At 39.7% G+C, this 25,321-nt stretch overlaps 1 protein-coding gene across 4 annotated transcripts in view; it reads left to right on the top strand.

The window, feature by feature from the left end:
* Nucleotides 1-5,493: 5,493 nt before the first annotated feature.
* trim2a (tripartite motif containing 2a) overlaps nucleotides 5,494-25,321 on the top strand; it is a 33,709-nt gene continuing 13,881 nt past the window's right edge. The window contains exon 1 of one of the 4 annotated variants that reach the window (XM_074662423.1): nucleotides 5,494-5,643. The gene's annotated coding sequence lies outside the window, so the exon portion shown is untranslated. Of the gene's footprint in view, nucleotides 5,644-13,910; nucleotides 14,080-21,998; nucleotides 22,286-25,321 lie in introns of those variants that run through there. The other 3 variants (XM_074662415.1, XM_074662406.1, XM_074662432.1) reach the window with 3 other exon arrangements.

The following is a 25,321-nucleotide window of genomic DNA, read 5'->3' as shown; positions in this document are numbered from 1 at the left end:
GCATGAGTAGAACTCGTGACTTGGCACGTTTATCTGTAGATAAAGTTGCAGTAGCCATGTGCTCGGGATTATGCTCCTCTCAATCCCTCCTTATCCTGAGCTCAACCTAACACCTGAGGAGCACGATCCTTACTCTCACTCTGATTGTTACATCCTCGTCTAGTGAGGGAGCTTTTTGTGTTGTTTTTAAGTCTTTTTGGATGAGTTTAAGAGCAGTTGAAGGACTGAAGGATGTTCCCCTGCTTGCCAAATGCGTCATGCAGCAAAGATGAGGGATCAGAAAGCAACCTGGATGGGAAGGAAGTGTCAGTGGGACCATCCCTGGAAGGGGTGAGTCACAACTTCTGTGTGTGTTTGTGAGCGCACTAAGACAGCAGTGGCTTCTGGGTGATAACGCTGAAAATAAATTCTTCGGACATTGTGTTTTGATCCATTAAATGCACTCTCCCTACCATGCAACCTAAAGGCTCCAATGATGAGTTGTTCAGCCAGTTTCAAGTTTTACTATGAGGTCCATTCATGACCCTTCTTCCAGCTCTTTTAAAGGTCACACTGCCACTCCTGATCCTCTTCACTGAATCATAACCTTTAAACATACATGCTACATGTGTGTGCTCCAGCCTCTGCAGCATATTATCAACACACAGTCAGTCATCACACTGTGGTTACAGGGATCTTCAGTGTGAAATATACAGAGGAACAGTCCATAGAAAAACCTGCACTTTGACTTTTTATGAGTTATAAAGATCAAAACAAAAAGAAAGTCAGCATTTTTCATGGAAAAGGTAAGAGTATGTTTCCGATACTGATTCTGCTTCTTCCTTGTTACAGATCTAAAAACACATGGTGAAATCAAGACACTGTAAGGCTCCTGGAGACGCACAGATAAACAACAGAGGAGAAAAACAGGAGGAAACAGACATGGGGTAAGAGGCAGTGTTTTTCAGTCTACATTAAAGTGATGAACTGCTTCCTTTTCCTGTTTAGACAATGTTTTTAACATAGTGGGCTGTACAATGCTGAAGTAGAGCTGATTATAACTCTGAGTGAAATTATGTTAACTGATTTATAATTGTCAGCCTGCCTGCAGTATCAACTTTTTACCTAGACTTCCAATCTGTTGAGCAGTTAATGGGACTTAATGCTACAAATGACAAATATTGTTTGTCTAGCTTGCTTTAAATGTGACATTTTGCTGCTTTCGTGTTATAACTTAAACTTTTGCATTCATGGTATTCGTAGAGATACCTGCTTGAGCTCTGGGAAATTATTTTAGCAACTTTCAGAGTTCAGACTTATAACCATAACAGCGCAACATGCTGAGTTTCAAAATTCACCACAGACTATCAGAGCTTTATACAAGCCCTTTGTAGAGATAATTGTATAAGGATTTTATGGCTAATTTGCTTGAGTTTTGCCTGGTGTTTTCTTCAGCTTACTATAAGGATGAGAATCCAAAACTGGTTCCTGTTGAGAAATGTTTTAATCCATCGATATCGATATTGTTAGCCTTTGTGCTTAACTTATCAATTCCCTTATCGATTCAGGATTTTTAGCTTGAAGTTTTACTGAAGATCTGACTTCATAAAGAAATGTACATTACTCTCTCTCAGGAGATTCATATTCAGTACATTTGAAATGGTATAAATCATCTGCTTTACCAAAATAACAAAATAGCGCAAGCTTGATGCTAACGTATATTGGAAACTGCATTGATATGCTAGCAGCTAGCATACATCAGTATAACTTCAGCTTCAGAATAGAATTTCAACTTTCATCACAGAAACATATCACATCAACTCTTTGTAAAAAAAATACTGAGAATTTCAAATGTCAAAAGCTAACAGGCAGTTGAAAGGTCCATAGCTGACTTCATAACTACGGAAAGCTTCCAAACAACTTAGACCATTGCAATAACCACTTTGAGACACTAGAGGGCTTACTTGAATTATTAATATATTACAACACAGTACATCAACGTCACATTGTGTGCAATTTTTACCTGTTTTTGTATAATTATGCCCAGAAATATCCAGACTCAGGGACCAATTACATTTTATTCACTTACAGTATAAACTCAACTAAATGTTGTTGACACAGAAAACCTGTAAAGCTACTTTTTGTACCAAGAAAATTCACAACAGGAATCAATAAGGGAATCGATAAAGTATCAGATCGATAACCAGAATCAATAAGGGCATCGGTATTGACAAGATCTTATCAATTCCCATCCCTAGCTCACTACAAACCAAATTACCACCAATCACAAGCAAAGTCACTGGGAAAAGAATCAGTTTGCTCTATACTTGCTAGCTTTTCTAAATATATCTGTAGTCATGTTTGCATTGAATAATCCTAAATTAGCAGCTTGACTCCAAATATGAGTGTTCCTAGTTTCTCGTCTCTTGCCGTCACCAAAGTAAAGTGGTCCAGATTTAGCTCATTTATACTGAACATATTTTACTCTTACAGAAACTCATACACTTAAAATCTATAGGAGTATCACATTTCACAAATTTCAAAGTTTCCCTTAACATTCAATCTTTGCAATGATTAAAAACTTGCCCATCAATATGTACACCAGCAGCTGTATTAAGTTGGTATTCATCTTTGCCCCATTACTTAAATGTTATTTATACAAGATACTTATTATAAGATGTAAGCTGGATCAGTGATTTTAAATACCTCTGGATACTGATGGGTGTAGACATTACAGTTTATTAAATTAATATTCAGCAGAAAACTAGAGCAGCAGAGCTTAAGGGAGGAACTCCACCATTTTATCAGAGTGTTTCTAAGGCTGCTGGTGGACATCAATATTTTAAAACAGAAAGCCATTTTGGGACTATTAAAATATGTAATAACATACAGTGTCCTGAAAGAATTAATATAGTAATATCTGTACTAAATGACCTTGATTTAATGCTACAAGCTGTAACTGTGTCAGAGTTGATGCAGAAGAGACTAAAGTATATCTACTCAAAATAAAAAGCATCTGTGATAACTCTGTGATTTCAATGCTCTCTCTTTCTAAATACTGAATCTCTCTTTGACTTGGCCTTTCACTGCAGCTTCTGAAACTGGTCAGCTGCGGAAAGGGGCTCCAAATAAGCTCTTCCAAATCAAACTTTCATTGCAAACTGGTCCAATATATATGTTTGATCAAAACAGTGTGAAAGAGACAAAGAAGTTGGTCAATTATTCAGCAGCCATTCAGCGTAGTCTGTGCTAATCCTGCATGCTCTGTTGGACTAATGACAGCAGGTGCAGGCAGCTGAGACCACAGCAGGACCAAATCATGGTCAAATGTAAAATTAATTCTAAATGTCTGAGTGATGAGGTCTAACTGAAACCTGTGATACAGTTTGTTGCAGCTTTTATTGAGTTTTTCTTCTTTGATGCTCTTATTTATTTTTTTTATTTGAGTTTCTCATGGTGAAAAAGTATTGATTCCCCCCTGGCATCCAAAGCTTAATCATAAGTATTGAGTTTCTACAGCCTGCTTCATTATGTGTGTGTTTAATTCTTACAACTGATAGACAGGGCTGCAGTGGATCCATAACTTGGTTTGGTTGGACATTAATTGTTTATTTCACAGCTCTGAGTTTAATTTTTGAAATAGAGGTGGGACGCTAAAATAACGGAAATCTTTGCTTCAAGCCTGTGATTGTGCAGCGCATGCTAAGCAGGTGCCCTTTGACTGACTCCCTCTCTCTCTTATACACACACACACACACACACACACACACACACACACACACACACACACACACACACACACACACACACACACACACACACACACACACACACAGCATAGTTCTCTAAAGCAGTTGTGAGGCCTTCAGATGCATCAAGTTCACCCTACCCGCCTCTTCCTCCTTCTCCTCCTCCTCCTCTGATACAAACCAGACAATAAACCTCATCGCGCCTTTTTTTCTATCACACAAAATCTTTAATGGAAAAGGAATGCAAATAACTTGTTTCTTTTCTTTTCTCTTTTTAATCTGAAAAGACTCTTTCATGGGCAGCTGCATAATGCAGGGTTGTCACAGCAACAGCCTCCCTCATAAGAGGGGAGGGGCTTAACTGGAATCCACAGTTAGTACTGGAGCTGGGATGTCCTGTTGGGAGCAGAGCAGTGCTGACTTTATTATTCTTTTTACTTGAATGTTCTTGTAACTTTAAGTAAATACATACCTGTGTATCTTGAGCACTTATCTTGAGTCTATTTAAGGTACATTAATTTCCATGGAAAAGAATTACATGAGCTGTATCAATCATTTAAATATAAGTAAGCAGTAGGTTAGCTTGTTTTGGCACAGCCACTTAAAGCTCCTGCGAGGAGTTTTAGCTGGTCATAAATCAGACTGAAATTAATACTGATGCCTCTGTATGAGCTTCCAACAAACAAAGAATGATGATTGCATTTTTCTCTGCTGAAAGTTTACTGGTAGTTTCTGAATCCTCAGGTGCAGCATGGGCATTAAACAACATGATCAACGATATTCAGCATAAAGAGTTATCTTACCCAGCTTGATGAGTAATTCATCTGACGTAATAAAACATGGGCAATCTTTTTGTTTCTTTCTTTGTTCTTTTTGTTAAAACACTACTTAGACATGTACGGGACAAGATAAGTTCAGAGATAAAAGATACTAATTTGTCCACAGGGTACACCAAAAACTGACACACTAAAGTTCCTCGAAGGAGCTTAAAAAGGTCTGTGAAAGTTTTTTAATTATTCTGAAACAGTGTTGCTCTGATACCGCCTTCTCCTGGTGGTCTACTTGTTAAAAGATCATCAACCAGGGTATTTTTTTACACTGAATTTTAGTGCATGAACTACGGTTGGATTTCTTTTTATGAAGAAAAGCTGGGTCACTATTCAGCATTCACCTATGCTCAGAAAATGCAGCAAAATGATTTTATTGCATGATTTTTTTGTGCTAATGGATGATGCTGGAGCAGGTACTGCCAGAAGATGTCTTCTGAAGTGTTGTAGCATGCGGAAAAACTGCTCAAAACTCATTTTGTTTGAGTGATCTTTCAAAGAAACTTTTAAAAATTGAAATTACGTCTTTGTTTACAGAAATGTCTGCAACTCTTCACAAAGACTCAATCAATTTCAATCAAAAGCCATAGACTGTTTGGAAATCACTTGTGTTTGAGTTAACTAAAATAATTGCAGATAATTTCAATAACTAACCAGCTCTGCCCAATACCATGTAATGTTAAGGTCAAAGTTGTAATTTTTAGTTTGCAGGATATCCCATAAAATGTAATATACTTAAGTATTTCTTTCTCTGTTGCATCACATATGAACAAAGATGAGCTTGTATAACCATCGCAGGAAACAGAAGAAATAATGCATGGATGCCGAGGCTATTTATACACGTGAATGTAATATTGATGAAGTTTGTTTCCGGGCTGGATCAGTTCTGACTGCATCCGGCTGCGGTCCCTTTTATTGTCGGCGGATCCTTTAATAAGTGAGCTGGCGCGAGTGCACGCGGCTCTGCTCGGTGCAGCTGGAGTTTGTTCATGCAGAGCTGCAGACAGGACAGTGCGCACGAGGAAGGGTGAGACCAACACAGCAGACAGACAGACGGACAGACAGACGGACGGAGAGGGGAAAGTCCGGTAAGGCGACATCCTTGTGCGTCACAGAAAAGATAGCACTTAGGTGGTTGAATGCAAATTTAATGAGCGTTGTTGTAGAGCTGACAATGAATTAATATCCGCGCTATGCCCCGATTGTTTCCACAGGAGTATTTGAGGTCGGTGTATGTTGTTGAAAAAGTTTAAAAATGAAGAATTTCATTTGTTGATTTCCATGAAACACGCATATTAAGTCAAGCCAAAGAGCATTTGTTCAGGCTTGCTTGTGTGCTGCTCTGTAATGTGTAAGTGTGGACGACTTGAATAATCCATTTATAGCATCAAGACCAACCTCTAGCATGACAAGCGTCAGGCCTCTGGATGTGAGGCTCAGCATCTAAACCTCTGTGCGCACTGGTGCACGCTCTGAAATGGGTTTGTTGTATAGATTGACTTGGCGGTTTTAATCAGAAAAATGTGTGACATACGACATTGTTGAATATTGTAGTTACTATACAAAATGACAAATTTTAAATTAAGATAAGATGTAACTCAAATTTGAATGTGCACTGCTTTTTTTTACACTATAACCTGGCAACATGTTGAGTCCAAAAATAATTCAAGAAAGCTTGAGGCTTGGTTGTCTCTCTACCCTCATGTAATCTCAGCAGGCACAGAATGAGTAGAATCTCATTGACAGATTGAACATTGCAGCTGCTGATGGGAGAGGGCGCCCTTCATCCATTTATCTGAATAAATCTCACATTAAACTTACATGAATAATATACTTCCTCAAATTTGTTGCTCTGAATTTTCCTCTAAGAAAAGTTCTGAAATGTGCAGTGAACTTTTTTATAATGTAAGAGATCAACCTATTTGTTTCAATTTATCCAGGCATGTAGCTACAAGTAGTAGACTGCTAGCTTAAACTCAGCATAAAAGATTTGTTTGGTTTTTGGATATTATCGCAGCTGTTAGCTTCTTAGCTAATTTTGCATCTGGGGTGGAAACAAGCAGCAACCCCATATGTGAGACAGTGTGGCTTGAGCCTGGTTTTGGACGTATCAGACACCACATAGCCAGTAAAAGATGTTTTCTACAGAAAAATTAACATATTTGCAGTGTAATGAAAAAAAAACAATCTTATGTCTAATTAGCTTATTTCTCTATGGGCACACACTGTGTCCCAGAAACAGATGGGTGACGTCCATAGACTGTGTATAGAATGGACAGCGTGTCTCTGTACTTTACCATTTTATGGTTTTGAAGCCAAAATACCTTCCTGTCTCCACCGTCTTGTAAAATTTCCACCCAGAGTCTGTGCAGTAAAGAATCTGTGTGGAGCAGCGGTAGCAACTTAGGCAGCCCCTTTATGCACATATACTTTCGTCCTGCTCAATTCTTACTAAGTGCACAAAGGGTACGTTCAATTTATTGCTGTTTGAAAGTTGATATTTCAAGAAACTGAATTTGAAACTGAAACGACAAAAATCTTGCCACTACTGAAAGAACTAAACAAAAACAACAGCAGACTTTTTAGAAAAAAGACGACTTTAACACAATACAGCCCAAGATTAACTTGATATCACCACAGCATCTGGATGTAATAAACATTTGTACAATGTAAATTCAATTTTTTAAGTTTGACCACAGCCCCATTCAAATGAATAGAGGAAATTTTTTACCTATACTGCAGCAAGTCACCAGGGGGAGCAGTTTTTTTGCTAACTTGCTTTGAGCTAAGCGAGATGTGGACATTTTTTTGTTGTTGTTGCTTTTTTACGAGCGACGTCAAGGATTCTTTGTCATTAATTTTACAGCCTATGGTTGAAAGACACACGGCAGGTGCATGTAGCTTTGGCATCAAATCAGCTTGAGTGGACTCTGTACTTTAAGTGAAAGAGAACTTGTGTAAGGCTGGAGCAAAGGGCAAATGATTCAGGCACTGACACAAGTATGGCAAAATGAGCTAATTAAAATAAAATGAATCTTTCTCGAACTTTTTGAATGAAGTTATTACCTAAAAACATCTAAAAAGCAAAGATGAATCAGTGTTTTTATTTATGGCGTCCTGTTTGCCATGCTTTACTGATTTTTAGTTGTAATACATTTTCGCTCCCAGAAGGTTTTTTATACATACCCCAAGTGTCATTATTGTTTTCTTTTCTGGAAACCCTGTCTAATATATATAGTTGGATTTAAGTTTAATCAAATCTGTCTGCACTTCCTGTCCAATTCATCCTCTCTTTCTTCTTTCTGAACTGTGTGTGAGGCTGTGCATGACTGTGTGGGGTATGGCTGTCCCTGATGTCTGATGTATGGTTTTTGTACAGAAGCAGTTTTAGTCACTGTGGCATTGGAGGTGTTTTAATGCAGTACCCAATTATGGTAACAGAAAGTCAGAAGGGTTGCAGTAAAGACTGCATCACCTCTGCAGTACAGTGCAGCTGCAGAGCTGTAACTGTGACGGTATTATACAGACAATTGAGAAAGTGCACCAGCAGAGACTAAGATGACTGAGGGTCACTGAATAGGCTGAATGTACATTTAACCTCTCCATCATGGTTGGCTGAACTGTCATAATGCCTGCATGTCACACATCAAGACTCGGTAACAGCTCTTACTGTAAGTCCACTCTGGTAGTTTGTTTCATATATACACTGAGTTACAAGTGTACACATGAACAAGGCAGACAGAGCTAGACCAGTAAAAGGACCCCTCAGTCCATTTTCAGCCATTAAGCACAGACCAGAGTCCTCTCAAAGCATGAACTGGAAATGTAAAAAGTTACAGCATCCTAATCCTATCGCTTCAAGTGCAACAGAAAAAGAACATTTTGCATGACCAACCCTTACCGTGGGTGAGTACGGATACCAGGTATTGGTATCGGTATCACACCAATACCAGCCATTTTTTAAGGTGTCGGTGCTCATGAAGGCTGCTGATACCAGCAGCAGATACTCAAGGCAAGAAAATCATGCGTAGAGCAAGTCCTCCTCACCAGTAGCTGCCGCTACTTGCTGCGGTTTAGCATCACAGTAAATGTGTATCAGGTCCTGTTTAGATAACATGAATGAGCCAGGGATAGTTAACATTAAAACTGTTTTATTATGCACTTCAGTTTACTTAAAGATACTTAAACTCTGATAGTTGTTAGTTTTATACTGCACTTTTAGTAGTCTTGTTTAGACTTAGTGCTCTAATTTCATAGACCAGGCGCAAGCGCAGGCGCACCTGCCCTGCGCCGGCCTTCGCCATGCAGACAGGGTGTGACCAGCGCCTTTTGCAAGTTTCCTGCAGTGCCAAGAGAGGTGCAGTCAAGGTGCAGAGAGGCGCAGTGGAGCGCGTCCATGCCTCCATGCCTCCCTCTGCGCAAATGGCAGAGAGGGAGGAGAAAAGCCGTGAGTGGGTTTAACACAGCCGAGCGCTGTTTTCACCAATCAAAAGAGCGCCTCTCCTTGCCTTTGAATGCACTGCGGGCAAGGCGCACCGTCTTATTGGTCTGACTGATCCCCAACACCGCGGAAAGTGTGCTGGAAAGACCCGGTAGCGGAGACGGTCAGAGCCGCCGTCCCTGCAGCAGGAGAATGGACAGCAGGGCGCATCGGAGGACTCGAAGCGCGTCACCATGTGGGCCAGCTCCTGGGTCAGATTTAATCTGTTCCTTTGTCATTAATAGGAGTACAAAATGAAGAGACAGTAACACCATTTGATGTAACACTGTAATTCAGAATATGTGGTTGATGTTGGATAGTGAGGTGACCATTTAATTATCCTAATTGGTAGACACAACTTTCCATTGTAAATGTCAACTAGTGTTTTTATTGATGTTTGTCTTCCAAAGGCCTGCAGCAGACCTGCTGCCCCATGACACTTTAACCCCAAAGGATCAATGAGCTCTGTACTGTGAGCTATGCTGTCTCTCCACGACTACGACTGGCTGGTTAAAGCTCATTGATTAGGATTGGCCATCAGCCAGATTAGTGACTATTAACGGAGTAGTAGCTCTGTGTGTCTAAGTGTAAGGGATTTGAAGGAGTGACTCTGTGTTTGTGTGTTAAGGGTGGAAACGTTTACTGGAGCACAAGCACAGCACTTCAGGCAGGGTGCTCCGTTAATGAAAAAGCTGTTTAATTAGTAGATGCTGCCTTAACTCTTGTATATATATGTATGGATCTGCTGAACTGACAGGTTGTTTACATTATATGTATGACAAAACAGATCATTTCTTGTTATAAATTTGGTCATAGCCTGAGGCCTATGGTCTTTTTACTGTAGGGTCTGGGCAGATTGACCCACTTTTAGAGTTTACCTCAAGTGGCCAACAGAGGAGTTTCTGATTTTGGCATCTCTTCAGCCCTAGAGATTACAGTGTGGTAACTAAAGTGGACTGTATAAACCATGGGTGTACTCATCATGAAGCCAGACTTCAGTTTCTAAGAAGAAACTGTGAAGCCATGCAGCAGGAGCTGCCATTGTGTAAATGCTAGCTCCATGGCTAACTACTACTTTGCAGCAGAGGTGAAGTCGCAGTGCAGTCAAATCAGCCAAGCCCTTTATTTTGCTTATTGAGCATATTGTTTGGCATTAGTGTCGCAGAACTGCAGAAATTCTCAAAGTTGGAAACTTTCCTTGGGAATTTTTCAGAAATTAATGTGAATTAAGAGGAATTTGGGGAAAATAATATTAACTGTATTTACGTGTTCATACACATGCGTGAACATTAAATATTTTGGTTAGATATGAGCAGATTTGCATGCAAACATGTCTACTGCAGTATTTTTAATCAAACATGACTTACAGGTCCCATATTATGCTCCTTTTCTGCAGTTTAATATGGATCATTGATGTCTTTATAACATATTTTGGTCCAAAAAGCCAATAAATCAAGGACAGCTGCATTGTTTCCAGGCTCTCATAGCCCCTCCGTTCAGAACGGTCTGATTTAGTGGGCGTGACCTTCATATGTAAATGAGCCACTGCTGCTACCTCCCCGCTCTTCCGCGTCACTGAGAGCGGCGCCACGAGTTTCGAGTGCACAATGTTTAGAAAACAGTGAAGTTTGTTAACCGTAACATTACAGGCTAAAACAACAGGCTAACTGCAGCTACAGTTAGCATCCTGAAGCTAACACAGAGACAGGGGGGGCACTGAGGAAAAGCTCTTACATCTGCTCCACAGCACACAGTATTTAAAATACTCACATTTCCAGGGTCCGAGGTTTGTTGGTGGATGGTTGGTAATGCGCCTGAATTCAGGACCAGTCTATTCGTTAGCCCTCTGTTGTACTGTCCAAAGTTGGAAAAGTAGTCGGCCGTGAAGTGACTTTCACACACATGCACAGTTTTACTGAGTGTAGCTGGCACATTTCCTTGATAAATGAACTCCAGCCACTTAGTCTTGTCTTCTTCCGAGATGGGAAGCTTGTGCATGGAACTATGCGGCTGTTTACAGCCAAAAACAAAGCAGTGATGGCTCTTCAACTTTGGCATTCTCCTCCCCGCTGCTGGAGAGATTTCTCTCCAGCAGTGGGGAGAGGAGTGGGCAGGGAGGGGGTTCAGGGGTATTTGCTCCGGTGGACCAATCAATTCATACTTGCCCCTGATTGGTCAAAAAAGGGAATCGCTGACGTCGGCAAATCCCCAAAATCCAGACAGCTCATTGGATTTTACATTCACAAGCACTACTAAGTACAGTTTTTGTCATTAAATATCATATTTTGTGGGCTGGGAGGAAAGCCGAAGACCCACAAATTTCACTAAAAAGCTTAATAAAGTGATTTTTGGGAGTGATTTATGGGACCTTTAAAAATAAGACAAAATGTGAAATCACACAATTTCTGAAATCAATACCTTGTTTTTTCACATAAATATTTAATTTCAATTATTTATTTATTTCTGGACAAGTGAAACTAAAGAAAGGTTCAGCTTAAGATTGGTTGTGATACATGAAGACCAGACTAGCCTTATCTCGCGTTTTCTAGGATTTATGCTAAGCCAAGTCTGTCTTAGCATCAGCCATGTTCTCAATGCTCCAATGCGAAAGCTGCATTAACCATCTTATATTTAAGGGGTTTTCTTTTAAACCAACTATCTGTTAAAAAAAATGCCCATCACAAGTCCAAATCCCCTTAACCCTAATACATAACATGCTTTGAAAGAGGAAAAAAACAGATACAGTGAAACAGAAAAGCAGAGTTATTGCATTTTATCAGGTGGAAGGGGTAGATGTTGAATGTTTCTGCTTGGGTCTTCCTGCACACCTACAAAGATGATTTCACACTGTTTAGATATGTGCTGGTAGGATGTTGCTGGGCAGAATCATGGTGGGAATTTCACGTGGTGAGATGCAACACAAAGAAGAGCCAGAGGGCTGTAAGGTAGCTGTCAGTCAAGTGCAGACTGTACAAAGAGTCCTGAGAGGCTTATTAAGTGAAACCATGCTGTGGGTGGACACTACTGTGGAAATGTAGAAGCCTAATCAAGGCTTTCTCTTAGCAATGATTAAATGACTTTTTATTGCAACCCACCTCAAACCCCATGGCAAAAGAGTTTTGACAGAAAGTTCAACAAACCTCCAGACTTCCCTTTTCTGCTCCTTAAACAAGCACTGTCATAAATTTGCGTGCATGTCATGCTCCATCCAGCTGGAGATATCAGCATTGCACAAAGTAATGCACATTATCCTCCCCTCCCAAATAAGCACTAAAGTGTCCGGATATTGCTTCTTTTAACATCCCCACTTGGCATGTTGTGGTGAACGTAAGGCAAAACAGCCTTAGATCCCAGATCCCAGATCCCGTGGCACATGAATCTGTCCTGTTTGGATGACTAAACTCAGCCTATTGTTTTCATCAGAAAGCAATGACGAGGTGAAAAGAAGAACTGAAATGGGACATGTAAGCAAACAGGTATTGAGTTTCATTAGTCAGTGTTTTCTTAGTGCTTTTGCATCCAATTTAAGAATGTATGTTTTCTTTGCTGAAGGGAATGAGAAAGGAAATAGTCAAAATAACCTTGCCTACCTAAAATGAAACAACCTCTCTGACAGTGACATATCATAAAGAAAGGCTGAAAAGGTATTGAATCGTGTATGCACAGAGCCATCTGTTCTGCTCTAAGTAATCCATTTAAAGCAGGAGTGGATGCACAGAGGGAAAACAGATGTATTTAGATAATTACTACAAACATTATTTGTGGCCTCCCAATAAGATTAAAGCTTTCAAGAAATGAGGAACTCTGAAAGGACCAGTGTGTCTGTTTTATGTCATAAATTTATGTAACTGTGTGTGGGAAAGTGTGTGTTGTGGTAGGTGCTCAGCGCCTAAACAGACCCTAATATGTCTTAACATAAAGTTTAATTGTATGAACAGGTGGACAAACATTTTGGTTTGATTTGTATCACCTGTAAATACTGAAACAAGAAGTGTTATTTGTTAAAAGGATTTGTGGGTAAAACAGATCTCATCTCTTTTCTTCTCTGAGTTGTAGTCATGGTTCTGTTGCATCATCTCTGTCATGTTGTTTACCAGCTTTGCTCAAGTGAACCCAATCCCCCCAGAGGGCAAATGAGACAAACAGCAACATGCTTCTTTAACTCTGGTTTCATCTTTTAACCAACCTTTGCTCTGTTTCTGACTCAGTTGTGATCATTCCCGTGATAATTGCTGCTTTCTGAGGTCATTTTCTGGACCATCTTGTGCCAATTACTGAAACTTTACCCAGCCCTTGTCTTACTTCATGGACTCTGGGGAATGACAATGAAAAATGTGTTAGTTTTTCAACAATAGACTCAATAGACTTTAGGGACTTTTGCTTTAGCGATGACAATTTAAACCATGTCTCCAAGGAGTGATGTAATTCCATTTGGCGAAAAAGAAAAATGGACCATATGCACTCTTTGGGCCTTTCTTGGACTTAGTGATACAATTGTTGACCTTGAATCAGAGTTCATTTTATCTTTTGTCTCTCTATTTCACACAAAAAAGAACAAACAAGCAAATGATAAGGATATCTAGTGTTGAAATATTGTGGACTCAGTTCTTGAAAAGAATCATCTCATTGCCAAGTATGGTTTCACTTTTCTCACAGCGACACTCAGTCCTCTGTCACTCCTTATCACTTTCTCTTGCCATGGCTCCAGGACTCTTGCCCTCCTGAGGTTGAAGAGTAGCCACAGAAGCTTAAAGCCCGCCTCCTTCTGCCTTCATACACCCTCTGATTGGTCCCTGTGCTACACCATAGACAGGCCCTTCCTTCCCCGTCCTCCCCTCCTTCTCCTGTCTGTGCTCACCCATTGCCTCTCTGTCAGTCTGTTTGGATTACTGTAACAGCTCAGGCCTCTCACATGTGCTCCCCTCTCTGTCTGCTGCTCCACAGCGAATATCAGAGATGGGAAGGATTAGATGACAGGGAGCAGTGTTTGTTTTTACCCCACACAAGAGAGAGAAGAGAAGAAAAGAGCAGTCATGGAGTTGAAGTAAGTGGCATGTTAAGGATTCAAAAGGGAGAGGACTGGAAAGAGTGAGGGAATGATGGAAAATTAAGCAGGGGAAAGAAAAACAAAAAAAGTTTATGGTTAAAAAGAAGAGGAAATGGCCTTTGAATGGTACTTCAGGGAGCCCTCATTCACAATATGAGATGTTTGAAGTGAGTGTGTGGGTGTGTGTGTTTGTTGTTAGGTTTATTGAAATTCATATTGTTTACTGTCAGCAGATGTGCTTCAAGATGTTTTTTCTGTGCAGGAGTGTAATGAATCACATGCACCCAAGAAAATGTTGCTTTCCTTTCATTTCCTCCTCTCTGTTTGTCACGCTCAGTGATTTTAGCTCAGCCGTAAAGCTGTGCAGGTGCACTCTAAAAAATCTGTATTCTGTATTTTCAGAAGAAAAAACAAACAGATTTCTAATGTGACCCAAAGTTTACCTGAGAAGACTGTTCAGTCTGTTTGTACAACAGCAGCACTGTCTTTAGACTTTAAGTTTGTTCTTTGAAAGCTGCAGGATAAAAGCCACAGAAAAACACAATGATACCATAAAAGAATATTTGTAGCTTTTGATAATGTGACAAAATAGGAAATCTTACAGCATCAATAAAACATGTTTAGGGAGTATGATTTGAGGCACTCAGATATTGTTATGAAGGAAAACTCTGCTGCTAGATTACAACTCTACTCCTACTTGTAAAACTTATCTCCCATAGGAACTTAGTTCCCTTTGATGGTTCCCAAGATTTTCTTCACGACTCTAACCTTACCCAATATGGGCAAATTTTGGTTAGCTAGCTTTAAACAGGTGTTTGCAAATGTTTTAACTGATAAAGAGACTGTTGACTGTTCACTGGAAATGTAACTTAAAGCTCAGAGGCAACTGATACAGCTATAACACCATTCAGCAAACCTTTAGAGCTCATGCAAACCTCATCCAATCCATAAATGAAAGCCTATGTGGTGCTAAAAACTGCAGTTTATTAAGAGTCCACCAGAGACTGGCTGTAACACTGGAAATAACATACACACTTAGCTAAATAGCACAGCCAGTAACCAACAGACCCAAGCTAAATAGGAAAATACTTGTTTTGCCATGCTTTTTGTCCCTAACAAAAACTAGCAAAGTTAAATGCTGTTCTCATCGTTTCATTTTTAGCATTTTGGAGAACTTTTAAGGTGTTCAATTGTTTTATTTTGTTTCCTTTCAAACAGACCTTGACTTGTTGTTTCACTCTGTGTTACTCAAATTTGTGAAAGATTTTAATTTGATTTGACTTATCTTATTCTCCTAGGTCAGAAAGCAACAACACTGATCATTTATTAATACAGTAAAAACTGAAAAAATATACGAACCAGAGAGCCAAAAGAGCAACAAAAAATAAAAAAAACATAACACAAAATACTTGAATTTGGATCATGTGATCTAAATTCAAGTAAGCAAATAACAAAATCACCATTTGATCCCCCTTGTTGCATTTTATCTGAGCGTGGTGCCACAGTGTTTAAGCGTCACTGAATTCTGGTTGACAGATGTGCAGTGTAAACAGTTCCTAACGGCCTTACGTTAGCACATCTGCAGGCTTTAATATGAGGTCAGTAGTTAGCATTCATGCACTAAGACATCCAGACAGAGCTTCCTCTTATCTTGTGGCACCAGAGTACACGGCTGGCAGATATATGACCTAGTGACGCATTAACATGGGTTTCCTTATTCACAAAGAGAGCAGCCTTTTTCTCTGTAATACCAAATACAACTCAACCATTGTGAAAAGACGACAACAAAAGCACTATATGTCTTTCATTATGAAGTTTCACATTTTAAAATGTTTTAATATCAGAGACAAACTGAAGTAGTCTCAACAAAATAGCTGTGGCAGATGTTAACCCCCGTTGATTATTATGACCAGTTTTCATAGATGCTGCTTGTTGTTGGCATCATGGGGGGAGGGGTAGTGTGGGGTTGTTTGAGGGGACGTTCAGGATGAAGGCGTGTCCTGTAATCTCTCATCATCCTGTCCCCAGTGGATGCTTTAGATTAGCATGAGACTGTTCTTATAATTTGAGGGCAGGGCTTATTTCCCTCTCTGTCCTGCATTAGAGGCATGTGAAGGTCCTGATTCCACTGAAACGGAAGGCACTATATATACTTTCACATGACATACAGGTGTGGAGCAGCTGTAATAATAGAAGCACCAGATATTGGGTTGTCCTAAAATTTAAACGTCTTGTCGTGAAAACTTAAAGCCTTGGATGAAATGATTGGATCTATGGACACAAATTCAACACACACCCTTTTGATTTTGTTACCCTTATTGTGGAAAGGGTTTAAAACACAATGATCCCTGAACACAAGTTGCAACAGTCATCTAAAACATCTATTATGATGATGATATGGTGCAGTTTGTTGTCATCAGTCACCATAGTGTGTGTGGTAAACCATGCTGTCTACTTTTGATCATGGGGGTTTTAAGTGTAATTACTATTTGAGAAATGTTGCTTGACTGTTAGAATAATCTTATTTTTCTTTGAAGGTGCAAAGATAAAACAAGTCCAGCTGCGCACAAAGACTGGTTGCAGTCAAAAGCTGTATAATGACATCTCAGTGATGTCACCCATGACTTGATCTTTCAAAACGTATGAAATTCTTATCAGTCTTTTTCAGTCATTGTTTAATGTTGGCGAAGTGGCAGCTTGCGGTCTGTAAATATAAGACAAGTGCTAAAATCTACAGCCCATCAAATGTCCACTTGTTGGCTTGGTCCAAAGTACTGGAAACCACATACAACAAGCCAATAAAAGCCATTTTCATAGCACATAAAAATGTTTATGACCTGCTACAAAAAATGTCTCCCATCTGATTAGCTTATTTCACTAACGGCACACACTGTACAGGGAGGTAAATTTTTCTTCTTACTAGGCAGGTTAAGAGATATTTAGAACAAATTTTGCCCAATCAGAGGCACAGCTCAGCTCACATGACTGACGGGCGCTCCATAGTTGATAGTGTGGGGACTCAAAGCCCACTCCATTTCAGAAACAAATGGATGACACCATGGATACTAATGCCCATTTATTATGCAGTCTATGATATTAGCATTTAGTTCAAGGTGCTGTTGCTCTCAATCTTGCTTTCAAGTAAGCATTCCTGTAAAAAAATAAACAAATGGGACACAAAGTTTTAATCTATGGCTATAGAGGTTAATATTCAGCTCCAGAACCAGACTAGCTATTTCCACTTGCTGTAAAAGTACATCAGCTGCTTGAACTTGCCTGCTTTAGTGCACCTAACATCATGAATTTGTTCCTTCATTTCCACTAAGGCTTTCCAACTCAAACTATCATGTATAAAGGAAAAAAAATGTTATCTCTAGTAAGTTGTATGACATTTGATATTTGTGAAACTTCACTGACACAGTACTGGCCTGTGGTTCTGCTCTCAGCTGACAAAACACAGAGGAAGTGGACTGCATGTAACTTGACCTTTGGACATGACAAATTTCATAAAACATTCAATTATGGGAGGTTACACTAAGCACTAAGTGCTAATCATTTTAAAGAGAAGCCCCTCAGTCTTTGAAAATACAAGTATATCTTTAACAGAGTACACAGATCTTCTCCCAGATCAATCCCTCTGGTTGTTTGTTGTCCTCTTTTAAAGTGATCACTCTGACCAGACTGTGGTACTACTGTGCAGCGTGACACGGCAGTTTGTGTGTTTAGACACAGAGAGATGGTGAGAACAGCTGATCTCAGAGCTCTGGAAAGAGGAAGTAAAGCGGAGGGAGATCCAGAGTAAAATTACCACCCTGTGAGGGGTCATCGTGAACTAGAACCTTAAACTCACCCAAAGTGGGAAATGAGCAGGGAAAACAAACACATCTTCTCCTAGATTCTCAACAAACAACATTTGAAATTTAACCTTGGTTAAAGTTGTGTTTTCTTTTTGAGGATGGTTTGAGAAACCACCAGATGTTTATTGGGTGGGCATGTTTGCTGAACAGGGTGAACTGTGAAGCAATACTAACAGGTAAAGTGACAATTTCTGTCTGCAGTGTGTGAATGCGGCGTTTAAGTGACGGTCCCTTGAGCTTTAGTGTCCTTCAGTGATGTAATAGCTCGCCAGGTTGCTTTGTAAACAGGATGTAAAAACCCAACCTTTAATTTTCAGGCCTGTCCTTATTGTTGCCTTAGGGCTGACAATGTTTTCTGTCTGCTGGTTGGTGCCTAGCAGCAACCTCTGGGCTAAAAATATGAAGCCTATGGGGAAGTGCTAAAACCACAGACACACCAAAAAAGACCATTTTACATCTAAAATATTAAGTTTACAGCCTGGTAAAAACTGGTTTTGTCTGAGATCCCCATGTCTCAATCAGCACACACTGTCCAGGGTCAATTTTTTTCCGACTTGCCATTTTTGAAGTTATTCAAAACAAGTTTGGCCCATGTTAGGGCATAACTGACTTGATTGACAGGCAGGCATCCTGCAGCCTTTGACTCCCCAGTCTCCCTGAACCAAAGCAATGTTTGATTTTTGCAACGGATAAACTTATATGTATACTTGCATATTAAGTTGTGTGAGCCACATTTATCAACAGAGATGTCAGTCATAGCTTATACCTTTTTTTTATCAGATCACTAACCAAAAACAAATTGCTTAGAAAAATCAACAGTCATGTAAACAAACTAATGTCAAGAACCATTTTCATTTGTCTCTCAGTTTCAAAACTTAAACCACATTCCATCTATTAACTTGGTAGGCAGATATTTTGGTTTGTACTGCACATGGTTATCAATAAAAGCCTCAAATGTTTTTAGCCTTGTTTTTGGAAAGCTGACGTGTCATTCATTTTAATATACGGTCCATGGTATACGTCAGTCATGTACAGATATTTTCGTACCAAATACCGACATGAGTTGCAGGTAGTGCCTCTCGCAAATCAAAGACAAAGGGATAAAGAAATGTTTTGTTTGTCACAGGAGCTGGAAAATGGGTGTATAAACATAATTTGCATTATTCAAATTGGAGGCTGCTTCTATAACCAGTGATCAAAGTATCCTGGATAGTTTATGTCTAGACATGTTGCTATGGAGCATTGTTAATGTAGGGGTACCTCCAAAAGATATAGTGTTGTAATATTCTTCAGTTTTCTGACTGATCTCAGCACTGTCAGCCTTACCCGTTTTAGTGCAGTGGAAAGTGATTAAGTCATGCATCTGCACTTTTGACCATTGGGCCATGATGTTTTCCTCTTTTTTACAAAGAGTGTGATCACTTTCTCTTGTTCTGTGTTCCTCTCTTTTGAATAACTCAATGACTCAGTGGATTTGGCAGCAGCTGAGATGAGATCACTGGAACAGGCTCAGAGCTGCCAGGACAAATGAAATGTGTGAAAAAGCTCGGTCCAGTTTGGATCAGATCATGAGGCAGAGAGGCAGAAATTAAAGAAGGAGCTTTGATACAAATCCCAGCCTTAAAATACTGATTTGTCATGAAAACTGCATGACAGAATAAAAGACTTGACTATGAATAGAAATAAAAGAGCAAAACATGGATGCACCTATTATTAAATCATGCCTGCCAGAATGAATCTGTTAATACATTGGCTCAAAACGAGACCCTGTGGTACAACCCAGAGATTGCTTTCTATTTGTTTGCCTCCGTAAAAACAGTGATCACCCGACTCTCATCCTCATGCCCCCAGGTGTTGACCTGCACTCTTGAAGATGCACTTTGTAGTTGTTGTTTTCATTTCTTCAGATGAGTCTAAACAGTGAGGCTCTGATCTTTAACTGACTTCAAAGTATATTAACCATCGTTTCAAGACTTGAAAGACATTAAAGACTTATTGAATTCTGTCTTCAGTAGTAGATTTTTTTAGGTTGATGTCTTGCATGTTTTGTTTGATCTTTCAAATGGTATATACAGTGGGCGCAGTAATGGAACTTAAAATATAAGAAAAAAATCCACTGAATGTAACTCCTGTTTCACTTCATATATGAACCCTGTGTATTTGTGTTTCCCAATTTCATACAGGGATCAGGAATTGTTTTTACCATTTGACCAGTTTGGTTTTTAGTTCGCTGATGTCATCACTCATCATAGATGTAGTCACTACATGGTTCATCAGGCACAAGAAAACTAAAAACTTATATAAAACTCATATTGTGTAAAGTAAGGCAAAGTGTTCATTTGAGAGTTTCTACAAGTAACATTTTCTACATCCTGGTTATTTTTCTGTTGCCGTTTCCATGATCGAATCAAGCTAGTTAGCTTCTTAGGGACTTGCTCGCTTCTTTTTCTGTGACACAGGGATTGATTGGCCTTTTTATTGGCTGAGATATATGCCAGTAGAAACCAGATATCAATAATTACATTGCATTTGAAACGCTACATTTAATAATTGCATCAACAGCTGAATTTGAACAGCATTATTTAAACTGTATTTAATATTTTGGAATATTTTATGGTCACTTTATTCCTAAGTTATATTTAGCTAACACTTACGATATGGTGACTACCATCTTTTGACTTCATAGGATACCTTAAAAGCATATAACACTGATGGTGGAGCACACACCAATCCCAGCTTTCTCCTCCCTTTTCTGTACACAGTGTGCTGGTATGGTAAAAATGTAAAGAGTTTTAGCTTCCTCTCAGAGGGTCAGTGTTTTACTGAAGGTTGAGGCTTTGCATATTGGGTTAGAAGGTCTATTTTTGTTAGCACGGAGAGCTTTATAAAGTTCATCACACTCTAGGTGCACTGCAGTGCATGAGATTGTTGCCTCTGACGTAACGCTGCATGGCCCTGTAGGCATCTTTATCTCTTTAATTTTAGTTTTCTCAGGACTAGGAAGTAATATGAAGTTGACAAGTGGCCGTGTATGCCACATGTCAGCATTTCTGTGGGAGAATGTGTATAGTTGTGGCCAGAAGTTTTGAAAATGGCACAAATTTTGGTTTTCACAAGGTTTTCTGCCTCAGTTGTTATGGAGGCAATTTGTTGGGGCTGGGACGATATGCTTTTCCACTGATTCAGGTCTTTGATGATTTTTGGGGTGCAGATTGAATCTAAATTGTGATTCTTCGATATTTCTATTTGAAACAGTTGAATGATTAAGATGATGTGTACAGACTACATCTAGAGCCATATTTATCCCCAAAATGCACATCAACTGTGAGTTAGAAATTAGCATATCACCCTCTGCTGGAAAAAAGTCATTTTTGACTAAGAATCCTGATTTAAATATCTTAAAACAATAAATCCTGATACTTAGGTGAATCACTTTTTCTCCCAACTCTTTAATTCCTATTACCTCTAGAGTGTGATGAGTGATCAAATGAATTGGAATAAACTGCAAAGTCATTCCCTGTCATGAAAAATGACTTTTGTGAAAACCAAAATTTGTGCCATTTTCAAAACTCTGGCCATGCACTCACACAAGACTGTTTGGCGACAGCGACTGTTCATGTCTTACATTGGATACATCAAACTTAGGATTGTAACCATCTCTCACTACTTTCTTCATATTCTGCCTCTGACCTTCCCTCCATGTCTCTGTATACACAGTGAGTCAGCAGCATGCAAACACCCACACAAACACAAACACAAATCTGCACTCAGAAAAATCCATTTGGTTTTAACTCTATTGGCCTGGAAGGGACCCATAAGTGCTGTCCCCCTTTTTTTCTCGTTTGTTAGATCATCAAACATCAGCCAGTCACATACTCCTGATGCTGCACACGCTCGCTGCACTGCAGTGAGCCAGCATCTATTCAGAGACAGAGGGAGGGGGGTGGATAAGATGAATGGATGAGACAGGCTGGGCATAGAACGAGAATGATTGGAGGAGAGGAAGTGATGAGGGGGAGCAAAAGAGAAAGGGAGGAGGGAGGGGAAGGGATGATGCAAAAGCTGAAATACGATCTGGACAAATCGCCTGTCCTCAACTTGGCTCACATGTGCGCACACCCAAAAACCTACGGAGAAGCTGTGTGTCTCACTCACACACACGCATCTTGTCGCTGATCAGCTGGTCGCTGCTGCCTGTAGAGAAGCATCATCTGCTGTCAGTGCTGATATGACCTGAAGGAGGGTTTAGAGGAACATTTCCTGCTGTTTCGCTCACATGGGGCCAGTGTTCCAGTGTGTTTGCTGGAGTGGATGACGCCTGTTGATCCGCCTATAGATGCAGCACTGTAAGTCCTCCTTTTTATGAAGCTATAAGCTTTTTAAGATGTATGTTGCCGTTTTTATCTTACATTTTTGCAAAATTATAACTTGTTTATCTTGGAGGCATTACACTTGGGGAAATGACAGACTTCCTTTGATTGAGCATGAATTCTTTTAAATAATATTTCTCTTTTCCATGCGTATACCCTGCTGTTAAATGATGGCTCAATCCAGCAGGGATTCTTCCGCTCAGCTTGTGTGTCTCTGATTATGTAAAAGTGGAGTGTTTTGTGAGGTTGCTGTGACCATGTGCACCGTCAGCAAGGGGCTGCTTCTGTTGTGTCTGTCTGCTTGGATTAATAATCAGAGCCAAATTTGATGCTATGTTCATCTGCTTAATCTGCTCTGCAGAGCCGGTAGGTTATCAACATACTGCTAAGAGCTAAGCCTCTGTTTGTGCATGTCTTCGCTTGTCATTTTGTGGATGTCTGGATGAAGAACAGTGCTTCTAAAGCTGGTTGAGCTTCCAGGATGGTCAAATCTTTGGCTAACCTCTTATCAGTTAAGTTATCATCCTCTGGCTGCCCTACTTTGAGATTTCTGTTTCAATCTTATGCTAGATATTTGGTGCTTAACGACAAAAACATCTGATACAAGTCTTGAAAAACATTTGGTTATAACCCGCTGAGAGCAGAGCACCTTCACAATATCGTCCCAGGAGCAGTTTCTATTCTTAGCACTCTGTTTTCAGGCTCACACGATCACCACATGTAGTGTCATACCCTGTTCTTTCAGGAGGAGAGGAGGAGAGGAGATGACATACTTCTCAGAGAAGAGGACATTAAGGAAGGGAACATAAAGAAGGAGAAAGAGAGCATGCACCATAGAAAGAATCACAGTCCTGCAGGGTTTCCTCTCAGCAGCAGAGGTGGCCTGTTTCTGTGCCCTGTCTTCACTGTGAGGAGACAATAAAAGCACTGACACACTTTTTTGTGTGTAGATTACATTAAGGTGAAGTCAGACCTAACATTGTAAAACATACTTAAGATGGAGACTAAATTAGCATTTATCACAGTCATAAAGAATCCATAAACATTATGTGACTGTGGGGATTACGTAAATTGAATGTTATGGGTTATATGTTGTTTCTCTTGCTGCAAGAAGCTGAATATGGTGTGCCTTGTTCACTTAATACTAAAATATTTATCACTCAGAGTGCTTTCTGAGAGGAACATCCACTCAGAACTGCAGCACGTCTCCCAGCAGTGCTGCTGCTGCTATGGTTCAAAACATTGGGGTTTAGAGCATGTAGGAGGGTACTAAATCATTTCTCTTCAACTTTTTCTCAACTGTGATGAACAGTTTTATGTCTTATAGAATAGAATAGAATAGAATAGAATAGAACTTTATTGTCATTATAACAAGTACAACAAAATTAAAGTCACAGCAGCAATCAAGAAAACAAAAGTCAGAAAGTGTATAGAAAGTGCAAAAAGGTCCATAAGAAAACAGATGATGACAGCTTGTCCATCATTCTCCAGTTCAGCCAGCCTCCACCTCCACAGGGTCCAGGACTGAGCTTCTTCAGCAGTCTGTTCAGTCTCTGTCTCGTGTATCCTGTCTGCTCGCAGCAGACATGGCGTTGGTGTCAGATGTAAGCTCCGTTAGCCATGTCTGTGAATAGCATGATGCTACTCTGCCCTCTGGTATTCCCTCTGTTGCTGGGTTAGCACAGCTAACTCGTCCATCTTGTTGGAGATAGATCTTATGCTCCCAATAATAATGGATGGAAGGACAGGTCCATTTCGTCACTTCTTAGCTCACACCTGAGAACCAGCGCGTTGTCCTCACTTCCTTCTCCTCACCTTGTGGAAAGATATCAGGCCTTACACCAGCAGCCTGTAGCATTGACATGCTACAGGCTGCTAACAGCTGAGTTCACATGTAAACAGTTTGGCCATGGTAACATGTAGAGTCTTTAGACAAACACAGGAGCAAAAGTAGTAAAAATATCACCGAAGCCACAAAAAGTTTGGTGTCCATGACCAACAAATGAGCCAAACAAAGTAATGATCCACTCCAAATACAAAGACGACAAAAAAGAGACGAAAAAATTACAAGAAACGGACAAATAAGAGAGAGCTGATTCAAAAGGCAGCCATAGCCAACAGGGCGGCGCCTAGCAATAATGATAATAATATATAATAAATAATAATAATTATTATGCCTCTAAAGACCTAGAATTACTAATTTTATCACCCAAAACTTATCCTGATACTTAAAAAATATGGATATCTGCTGGATACTGAGTTAAAGCACTCTTTCATAGCATTACATAAGGTATCTGAGATTAACCTTTGATGTGAGGCAAAGTGAGGCCCAAGACTGCTTAAAGGGTTAACCAGCAATGTTTTAAATAAATCAAAACCATGACTTTATAATATATTTTCACAGAAACTGGATAAAATGTGGATCAGACTCACTTTAAAGTGGCTGATCCTCTAAATAAAGTCCAGAGCTGATATGGTATGGTGAGTCATATGAGTGGATTCATTAAACGTTAACAAAATGCTGACTTAGGAAGTAGTATATCTCTTTTGTTGAACTTAGGTTAACCTTTCTGGTGCTAAACATTTCTGAAATAGGGAATGAAATTTGCAATTAAATAATGAAAAATATTATGTGAAGTATTAAACTATTGTTATTTATTGCATGACTTAAGCACTCTGGCACATATGATCAAAAGGTTGGATACTCAGTCGAAGGTCCTTTGGTGAAGACACTTCTGGGTTTTAAGCAGGAGGTGTCAGAAAAGTGACTGCTGTTTGCAGCCTACGCAATCAGTGTATGAATGCAACATGTATGTGACAATTTCAGGCCATAGGCAACCTTTGGCACTCACAGGTGTGTTACACAAACTGGCCCTTAAACTGAAAGTTGGCCCTGATCTCCAGACTGAGGACGAAGGTCACTTGATTTAATACCGTTTGGTTATTGGCATATTGCACATTATTCCGTTGTGCCAACAGTGGGCATCTGCATCCACAATTCTGTCCTTTCTT

The sequence above is a fragment of the Halichoeres trimaculatus genome, unplaced genomic scaffold (genome assembly GCF_033239565.1).
Source record: "Halichoeres trimaculatus isolate MK-OKI-2021-1 unplaced genomic scaffold, fHalTri1.1 fHalTri1_scaffold_2, whole genome shotgun sequence".
Lineage (NCBI taxonomy): Eukaryota > Metazoa > Chordata > Actinopteri > Labriformes > Labridae > Halichoeres > Halichoeres trimaculatus.
Note: the sequence above shows the minus strand (reverse complement) of the source record. Positions and strands in the feature narration are given on the sequence as shown.